We start from the raw sequence: 8,194 nt of genomic DNA, 5'->3' as shown, positions 1-8,194 counted from the left end.
GGCCCAAAAGCTTTAAGAAAAAGAGGGAGAGAAATATTGATATGACTAGAGTAGTATCCATGGAAATGAATTTACTTCATGCTATGTCATGAAATTAGGAAAAATAGAACAGGATGTATTGAGAGAATACATGTGTTTTGTGTTGGGTGGTATAAAAGCAGGATTCAGTGAAAAAAATCCTAGCTTTGGGACTTGAGCAAAGAGTTCAAAATTTTTTTAGATTTACTCAGATGAATAAGAAAACAGGTGTAGGCTAGAAATATTACAGACTTTGGGTTTTTAATGCCTATTTTATATTCAAGAGATTGTGCCTAAGAAACAGCATATTACTAGATATATGAACTTAGGTTTCAGAGAAGTGATCTGTATAGAAATAAAAAAATTGGGATTCAAATATAAATAGGTTGCATCAGTTGCATATTTATGGCAATTGTTTTTCTTTCCGTTATAGCTTCATTAATAATGCCCCACTTTGTAGGAATGATTCCTGAGGGCAGAGCCAAGAGTAAGCACCACCACGTATGGCCAAACATCCCCCCCAAATAATAGTGCTTTACATTGTCAAACAGCACCAAACTACAATTTAATTTTGGCCATGATAACCAATTTTGTTGGTATAGTCTGTCTGATATGATATCAAAGTGTGAACTACTGGTGGTATGTGTGGGTACCAATGTATTAAAGTCAGAAAATTGTCTGAGATAAAGCATAGGGGAGAGTTTTGTTGGAGAAGATGAATCTGAAAGGAAAGGAGAAAGAAACAGAAAGAAAGAAAGAAAGAAAGAAAGAAAGAAAGAAAGAAAGAAAGAAAGAAAGAAAGAAAGAAAGAAAGAAAGAAAGAAAGAAAGAAAGAAAGAAAGAAAGAAAGAAAGAAAGAAGAAAGAAAGAAAGAAAGAAGAAAGAAAGAAAGAAAGAAGAAAGAAAGAAAGAAAGAAGAAAGAAAAAGAAAGAAAGAAGAAAGAAAAAGAAAGAAAGAAAGAAAGAAAGAAAGAAAAAGAATAAGAAGGAAGGAAGCGAATAAAGAAAGGAAGGAGAGAAAAGGAATAAAGAAAGAAGGTAGGAAGGAAGGAAGGAAGGAGAAAAGAAAGGAAAAAAAAGAAGAAAGGAGAGAGGAAGGAAGGAATAAAAAGAAAAAAGAAAGAAAGACAGGAAGGATGGAAGGAAGAAAGGAAGAATGGAAGTAAGAAAAAGTAAAGAAAGAAAGAAAGAAAGAAAGAAGGAAGGAAAGAAGAAAGAAAGAATAAAAAGGAAAGAAGGAAGGAAATAAAGAAAGGAATGAAAGAGAAGGAAGAAAAGAAAGGAAAGAAGAAAGGAGGGAGGAAGGAATAAAAAGGAAAAAGAAAGGAAGGATGGAAGAAAAAGAGAGAAAGAAAGAAAGAAAGGAAGGAAGGAAGGAAAGGAATAAAGAAAGAAAGGAAGGGAATAAAGAAAGGAAGGAGAGAAAAGGAATAAAGAAAGAAGGTAGGAAGGAAAGGAAGGAAGGAAGGAAGAAGAAAAGAAAGGAAAAAGAAAGAAGAAAGAAAGGAGAGAGGAAGGAATAAAAAGAAAAAAGAAAGGAAGACAGGAAGGATGGAAGGAAGAAAGGAAGGATGGAAGGAAGGAAAAGGAAAAAAAGAAAGGAAAGAAGGAAAGAAAAAAGAAAGAATAAAAAGGAAAGAAGGAAGGAAATAAAGAAAGGAAAAAGAAAGAAAGGAATGAAAGAGAATGAAGAAAAAAGGAAGAAAAGAAAGGAAAGAAGAAAGGAGGGAGGAAGGAATAAAAAGAAGGAAAAAGAAAGAAAGGATGGAAGAAAAAGAGAGAAAGAAGAAAGAAAAGTAAGGAAGGAAGGGAATAAAGAAAGGAAGGAGAGAAAAAGAATAAAGAAAGAAGGTAGGAAGGAAGGAAAGGAAGGAAGGAAGAAGAAAAGAAAGGAAAAAGAAAGAAGAAAGGAGAGAGGAAGGAATAAAAAGAAAAAAGAAAGAAGACAGGAAGGATGGAAGGAAAAGGAAAGAAGGAAAGAAAAAGAAAGAATAAAAAGGAAAGAAGGAAGGAAATAAAGAAAGGAAAAAGAAAGAAATGAAAGAGAATGAAGAAAAAGAAAGGAAGAAAAGAAAGGAAAGAAGAAAGGAGGGAGGAAGGAATAAAAAGAAGGAAAAAGAAAGGAGGGTTTGGAGGAAAAAGAAAGAAAGAAAAGAAAGGAAGGAAGGAAAGAGAAAGAAAGAAAGAAAGAAAGAAAGAAAGAAAGAAAGAAAGAAAGAAAGAAAGAAAGAAAGAAAGAAAGAAAGAAAGAAAGAAAGAAAGAAAGAAAGAAAGAAAGAAAGAAAAGAAGAGAAAGAAAGGAAAGAAAAAGAAAGAAAGAAAGAAAGAAAGAAAAGAAAAGAAGAGAAAGGAAAGAAAAGAAAGAAAAAAGAAAGAAAGAGAAGAGAAAGAAAGGAAAGAGAAAGAAAGAAAAGAAGAGAAAGAAAGGAAAGAGAAAAGAAAGAAAGAAAGAAAGAAAGAAAGAAAGAAAGAAAGAAAGAAAGAAAGGAAGGAAGGAAGGAAGGAAGGAAGGAAGGAAGGAAGGAAGAAGAAGAAGAAGAAGAAGAAAGAAAGAAAGAAAGAAAGAAAGAAAGAAAGAAAGAAAGAAAGAAAGAAAGAAAGAAAGAAAGAAAGAAAGAAAGAAAGAAAGAAAGAAAGAAAGAAAGAAAGAAAGAAAGAAAGAAAGAAAGAAAGAAAGAAAAAGACAACTTAAATACTGCTTACATAAAGCCTTCTTTACCTTTTCCCCTACAGTTTCTAGCACACTGGTAGCTATGCTGACACTCAATGAGCAGGAATGTGAAGAATTCTGTCTGCGGAAAGAAATAATCCCACACTAGCAAAATGCCTGCAGCTACTGTTATCTTTGGGGTTTTACTAATCAAGATGTGACTTGTTGCATCTCCCTCAAGTCACCCTAACGGTTCAATCTGACCCATCAGTTAACAGATTCCCACCCTGAACACAGCTCCTAGAATTTAGTTTGGTGTCTCATTCTCAAGAATCTAGAGAGGCGCGCGGGGCCGACTCGGGCTCTCGAGAGGCCGATGCCGCCCACCTGCTCCCCGGGCCGGCCGGAGCGCGAATCCCAGTGATGCGCAGCGAGTAGCTGGAGCCGCCGCATCGTCAGCTTGGGAGTCTGGAGATGCCTCCCTGCCACCTCCGGGAGCGGGGGCTGCGCGACAGGTTCCCCCCACCTCCACCCCCGGCCTGGGTACCGCCGCTAGGCCGCCCACCTAGCTTGGCTTCGCAGAGCCCGGGCCGCGCGCAGAGTCGGTTGGAGAGGTTAGGAGCATGTAGGAGAAGTACCTGCCGGAGCTGATGGCGGGCAAGGACTCCCTGGACCCCTCCGTTACGCACGCGTTGCGCCTGGTAAACCAAGTTAAGGAGATTTTTCAAAAAGGAGAAAGCAAAGATGAAGAGAAGAACATTGATGTGGTTCAGAAGGTGGGCCAGAAAGTGTTCATTCCTGACAAACAATTTCCTAACTTCAATTTTGTGGGGAAACTTTTGGGCCCACGTGGCAATTCTCCAAAGCGTTTCCAAGAAGAAACCTTGACCAAAATGTGTATGCTTGGCTTCTCCTACTTCCTGTCTTCTTATTTCCTACGACCACACCCCTTTCCCCTATCAGTCTCAGTCACCCTTAACCCCAAACTCAAGACAAGAATTCACTGCCAGGAACAATCCAGCAGCTCCTAGATGGCTTTGGTCACTGTCCAGCGGTTGCCTACTCCCAGCACCACCTCTAGCCCCTGCGCCTCGCTTCAAGGGGAATGCACCAACCTGGTACTTCCTGAGCACGGAGCATTTTTTTCCTGTAGAAATAACCCAAAACTGAGAAGAATGACAACGTGGAAAACTAACTTTACTGTACTGTTATTAACTTCATTAAAATAGGAAATGGTACTTAATCCCTGTGCATCTTCATCAACCATCTGATTCTGCCACACACTGTTTTGGTCGCTTAAAATATATCTGTGGGCCCGGAGAAGATAGCACAGTGGCGTTTGCCTTGCAAGCAGCCGATCCAGTACCTAAGGTGGTTGGTTCGAATCCCGGTGTCCCATATGGTCCCCCGCGCCTGCCAGGAGCTATTTCTGAGCAGACAGCCAGGAGTACCCCTGAGCAATGTCGGGTGTGGCAAAAAAAAAAATATATATATATATATATATATATCTGTGAACAAAATCAGAAAAAAAAAAAAAAAGCTTATCCTTGGAAAAGGATTCATGAGTGTAACCCTGCCCCTAACGAGAGATAAAGCAGAGAGATAAAGAAGAGTTGAGAAAAAGTGGAGAAGCCAAGTACTTCCACCTCAACGATGATCTGCACTTTTTGATTGAAATGTTTGCTCCTCCAGTGGAAGCTTATATCCGGATGGGACAGGCATTGGAGGAAATCAAAAAGTTTCTTATTCCTGACTATAATGATGAAATCAGACAAGCACAGCTTCAGGAATGAACATATTTGAATGGTGGTTCAGAAAATGTATATGTACCAGTTGTTCGAGGGAAGGTTACCTTGTGTACAAGAGGTGTACCAACACCAACCATAACCAGGGGTAGGGGAGGAGTTGCAGCCTGGCCCCTTGGAGTTGGTCTACCAAGGGGGACTGTACCTCCTGCCACCTTGCTACTCGAGGACCAGTGAGTCGAAGAAGAGGACTTCTTACTTCCAGAGCAAGTGGAGTCCCCCCAACTGGGTACAGACCTCCACCTCCCCCAACACAAGAGACCTATGGAAATTATGACTATGATGATGGATTTGACACTGCTTATGATGAACAGAGTTATTTGATTCTTATGATAATAGCTAACACCAACACAAAGTGATGGTGATTATTATGATTATGGACATGGACTCAATGAAGATGACTCCTATGGGCAAGAGAAGTGGACTAACTCAAGACCTAAGACACCTTCAGTGAGGACCACAAAGGGCATCTATAGAGACCAGCCATATTGCAGATACTGATTGCACTATCTGATGTTGTGAAATAGCCAATCTCTACCAGCCCTGTATACTGTTCAAAGTACTTTTTTTTTCTATAAACAATCCATTTTTAAATAAATGCTTAAAATCTGAATGGATAGAACTTAAATATGCTGTGTTGGAACATCAAGCTGGACAGAAAAAAAAGATGTAAAATTTTGATATCTCCAATCTATATATAAAAATAGGTTATCAAAAGAAAAAAATAAGTTTGATTGAACTAGTGCTAAAAAAAATAGGTTTACTAAATATGTTACTCCATCCTTATAACATAAGCCTCCCCTTTCATTTTAAAGGTTTCCATAGCATTTAGTTATTTTATCTTTTAGCCATGTTAGTTTTTTTCTTTTGTCAACATGCATAAAAAGGGAAGCCAATGACAAGTACAAATAATGTGTTATTTCTTTGTAACTCAAGTTTTGAAATGTTCTGTAGTGTTAAGCAGTCTTCTCTTGCTTGATACTAAATAAACTTTTTTTTTTTTTTTTTTTTTTTTTGGTTTTTGGGCCACACCCGGTAACGCTCAGGGGTTACTCCTGGCTATGTGCTCAGAAGTTGCTCCTGGCTTGGGGGACCATATGGGACACCGGGGGATCGAACCGCGGTCCGTCCAAGGCTAGCGCTGGCAAGGCAGGCACCTTACCTTTAGCGCCACCGCCCGGCCCCCTAAATAAACTTTTGGATGAAAAAGATGTCAAGAGATACCCAGATACTTCTCTATGAAGAAAAGTCAGATTATATGATATATTGCAGAAAACAAAAACTACTTCAAATGTCTCTAAACTGAAATATAAAAACTTATCTATGAAGAAAAGTCAGATATCTGATATATTGCAGATAACAAACTACTTCAAATGTTCTCAGCAAGATAAATAAAAACATACCACTTACTAAAAAAAATAAAATAAAAGGGTACCATTTAAAAAAAAAAAGGAATGTTCAGGGGCCGGAGACATAATATATAGCTGGTAGGGCATTTGCCATGTGCATGGCCAACCTAGATTCTATCCTTGGCATCCCATAGGGTGCCCCCAAGTTCACTAGGAGTGATCCCTGAGTGCTGAGCCAGAACTAAGCCCTGAGCACCACCAGGTATAGCTCAAAAACAAAATAAAAAAAAAAAGAACATACAGATAGCAAATTAGATCTCTTGTAAACAGAAAATAAATCAAAATGTATTAAGAAGGATTAAAAGAACTTGAAAGGAGCTAAAGAAATGGAACAGCAGGTAAGGAACTTGCATGCAGCCAATCTGTGTTTGATCCCTGGCACCCTATATAGTCTCCCAAACCTACCAGGAGTGATCCCTGAGTAAACCCTGAGCACACTTGGATGTGACCAAATAAACAAAAACAAAGAAACAAAAAACAAAATCCTGTATAAGTTGAGAAATTACCTCCAAAATAAGGAGGGAAGGGAACAAGTAGGAAGAGAAAAAAATGAATATAAAAATATTAAAAGTAGGGCCCGGAGAGATAGCACAGCGGCGTTTGCCTTGCAAGCAGCCGATCCAGGACCAAAGGTGATTGTATCGAATCCCGGTGTCCCATATGGTCCCCCCGGCCTGCCAGGAGCTATTTCTGAGCAGACAGCCAGGAGTAACCCCTGAGCAACGCCAGGTGTGGCCCAAAAACAAAAAAACAAACAAAAACAAAACAAAACAAAATATTAAAAGTGTCAGTCGAGGTGGTGAATCATCCAAAAAATAAGAGTTTCAGTGACCGAAGAGAGGACAGAGGGTAAGGTGCTTGCTTTGCACTAGGCCTATATGGATTCTATTTTTGGTATCCCATACAGTCTCTGAGCCTGCTGCAAGTGATCCCTGAGCTGAAATGGCTTTCTATTCTGTACATTTCTAATAAAATGAAAGAAGAGCCCTTGCTATAGCCCCATTTAACAATATTTTAAAACATTGATTTAAAAAACAAATGGGACTATATAAGATTAAAAATTCTGCACAGAAAACAAAACTATCACATGGAAACAAAAAAGCAGCCCAGTAATTAGGAGATGATTTGTACATCACATATCTGACAAGGGATAAATATCCAAAATATATCGAGAAGTCACACAATTCAATGACAAGAACCAGACCACCCAGTCAAAGTGTAAGCAGTGGTATTAATAGAAACTTTTACAGTGAAGACGTGCAAATAACTCACAGAATCATAAAAACAAATGCTCAAAGCCATAATGCATATCAAAAGCACAATGTGATAACTCCTCACACCCATGAGAATGGCCTATGGCAAAAAGAACAAGTGTTAAAACTAAAAAATTAGAAACTCTGTTACACTACTCAGGGGATTTCAATCAGTACAGCCACATGGAAAACAGTAGTGATATTTCTTCAAAAATGAAAATGAATGGAGCCAAAGATTAAGGTTCAAATCCCCAGTGCCCTGAACATCATCAGGAATTCTGCCTGATCACAAAGTCAATAATAACTTAATAATTCCTGTTCAGTACAAAGTGTGGACCTAGCACCCTCTCTCCCCCTAGAAAATTACATATAAACAGTAATACCACTCTTAGAAATTCATCTGAAAGATATAAAAAGACTAACTCAAATGGAAATTTGTAATCCTAAATTTATAGCAGCGCTGGTCACAATAGCCCGAACATGAAATCAGGATCCAGAGATAGTACAGTGGATAGGGCATTTGCCTTGCATGCAGCCAACCTGGGTTTGATCCCCAGCACCTGAGCACTGCCAGGAATAATTTCTGAGTGCAAGTGTTTGCTTGTCCATTGCATTGAATCTTTGAAGAAGCCTCTAGATTCAAAAGCATGAGGGGTCCTTCCTATGATTTCTTCAATATAATCTTGGATTCAGGATTGATATTGAGGTCTCTAATACATTTTAAATTGATTTCTGTGTATGATATGAGATAGGAATTTGAGGGCCCCCTTTTTTTTTATCTGTTTGTTTTTCTTTACATGTGACTGATCAGTTTTTCCAAATACCATTTGTTGAAGAGGCTATTCTTTTTTCTTTACTTCTTTCTTTTTATGTAAAAATAGATTATATTCAAAGGTACTGAGGAAGGTGAGGAAGAGGATAAGAAAGAGAGAAGGGGGGGCTAAAGCATTTGCCTTGCATGCAGCCAACACAGGATGGACGCTGGTTTGAATGCCGGCATCCCATATGGTCCTCCAAACCTACCTGGAGGGACTTCTGAGTGCAGAGCCAGGAATAACC

At 38.8% G+C, this 8,194-nt stretch overlaps 1 pseudogene; it reads left to right on the top strand.

The window, feature by feature from the left end:
* The first annotated feature begins 3,291 nt into the window (after positions 1-3,291).
* LOC125996460 (KH domain-containing, RNA-binding, signal transduction-associated protein 3-like) lies at positions 3,292-4,974 on the top strand (annotated as a pseudogene).
* The last annotated feature ends 3,220 nt before the right edge of the window (positions 4,975-8,194 follow it).

The sequence above is a fragment of the Suncus etruscus genome, chromosome 18, assembly GCF_024139225.1.
Source record: "Suncus etruscus isolate mSunEtr1 chromosome 18, mSunEtr1.pri.cur, whole genome shotgun sequence".
NCBI lineage: Eukaryota > Metazoa > Chordata > Mammalia > Eulipotyphla > Soricidae > Suncus > Suncus etruscus.
Note: the sequence above shows the minus strand (reverse complement) of the source record. Positions and strands in the feature narration are given on the sequence as shown.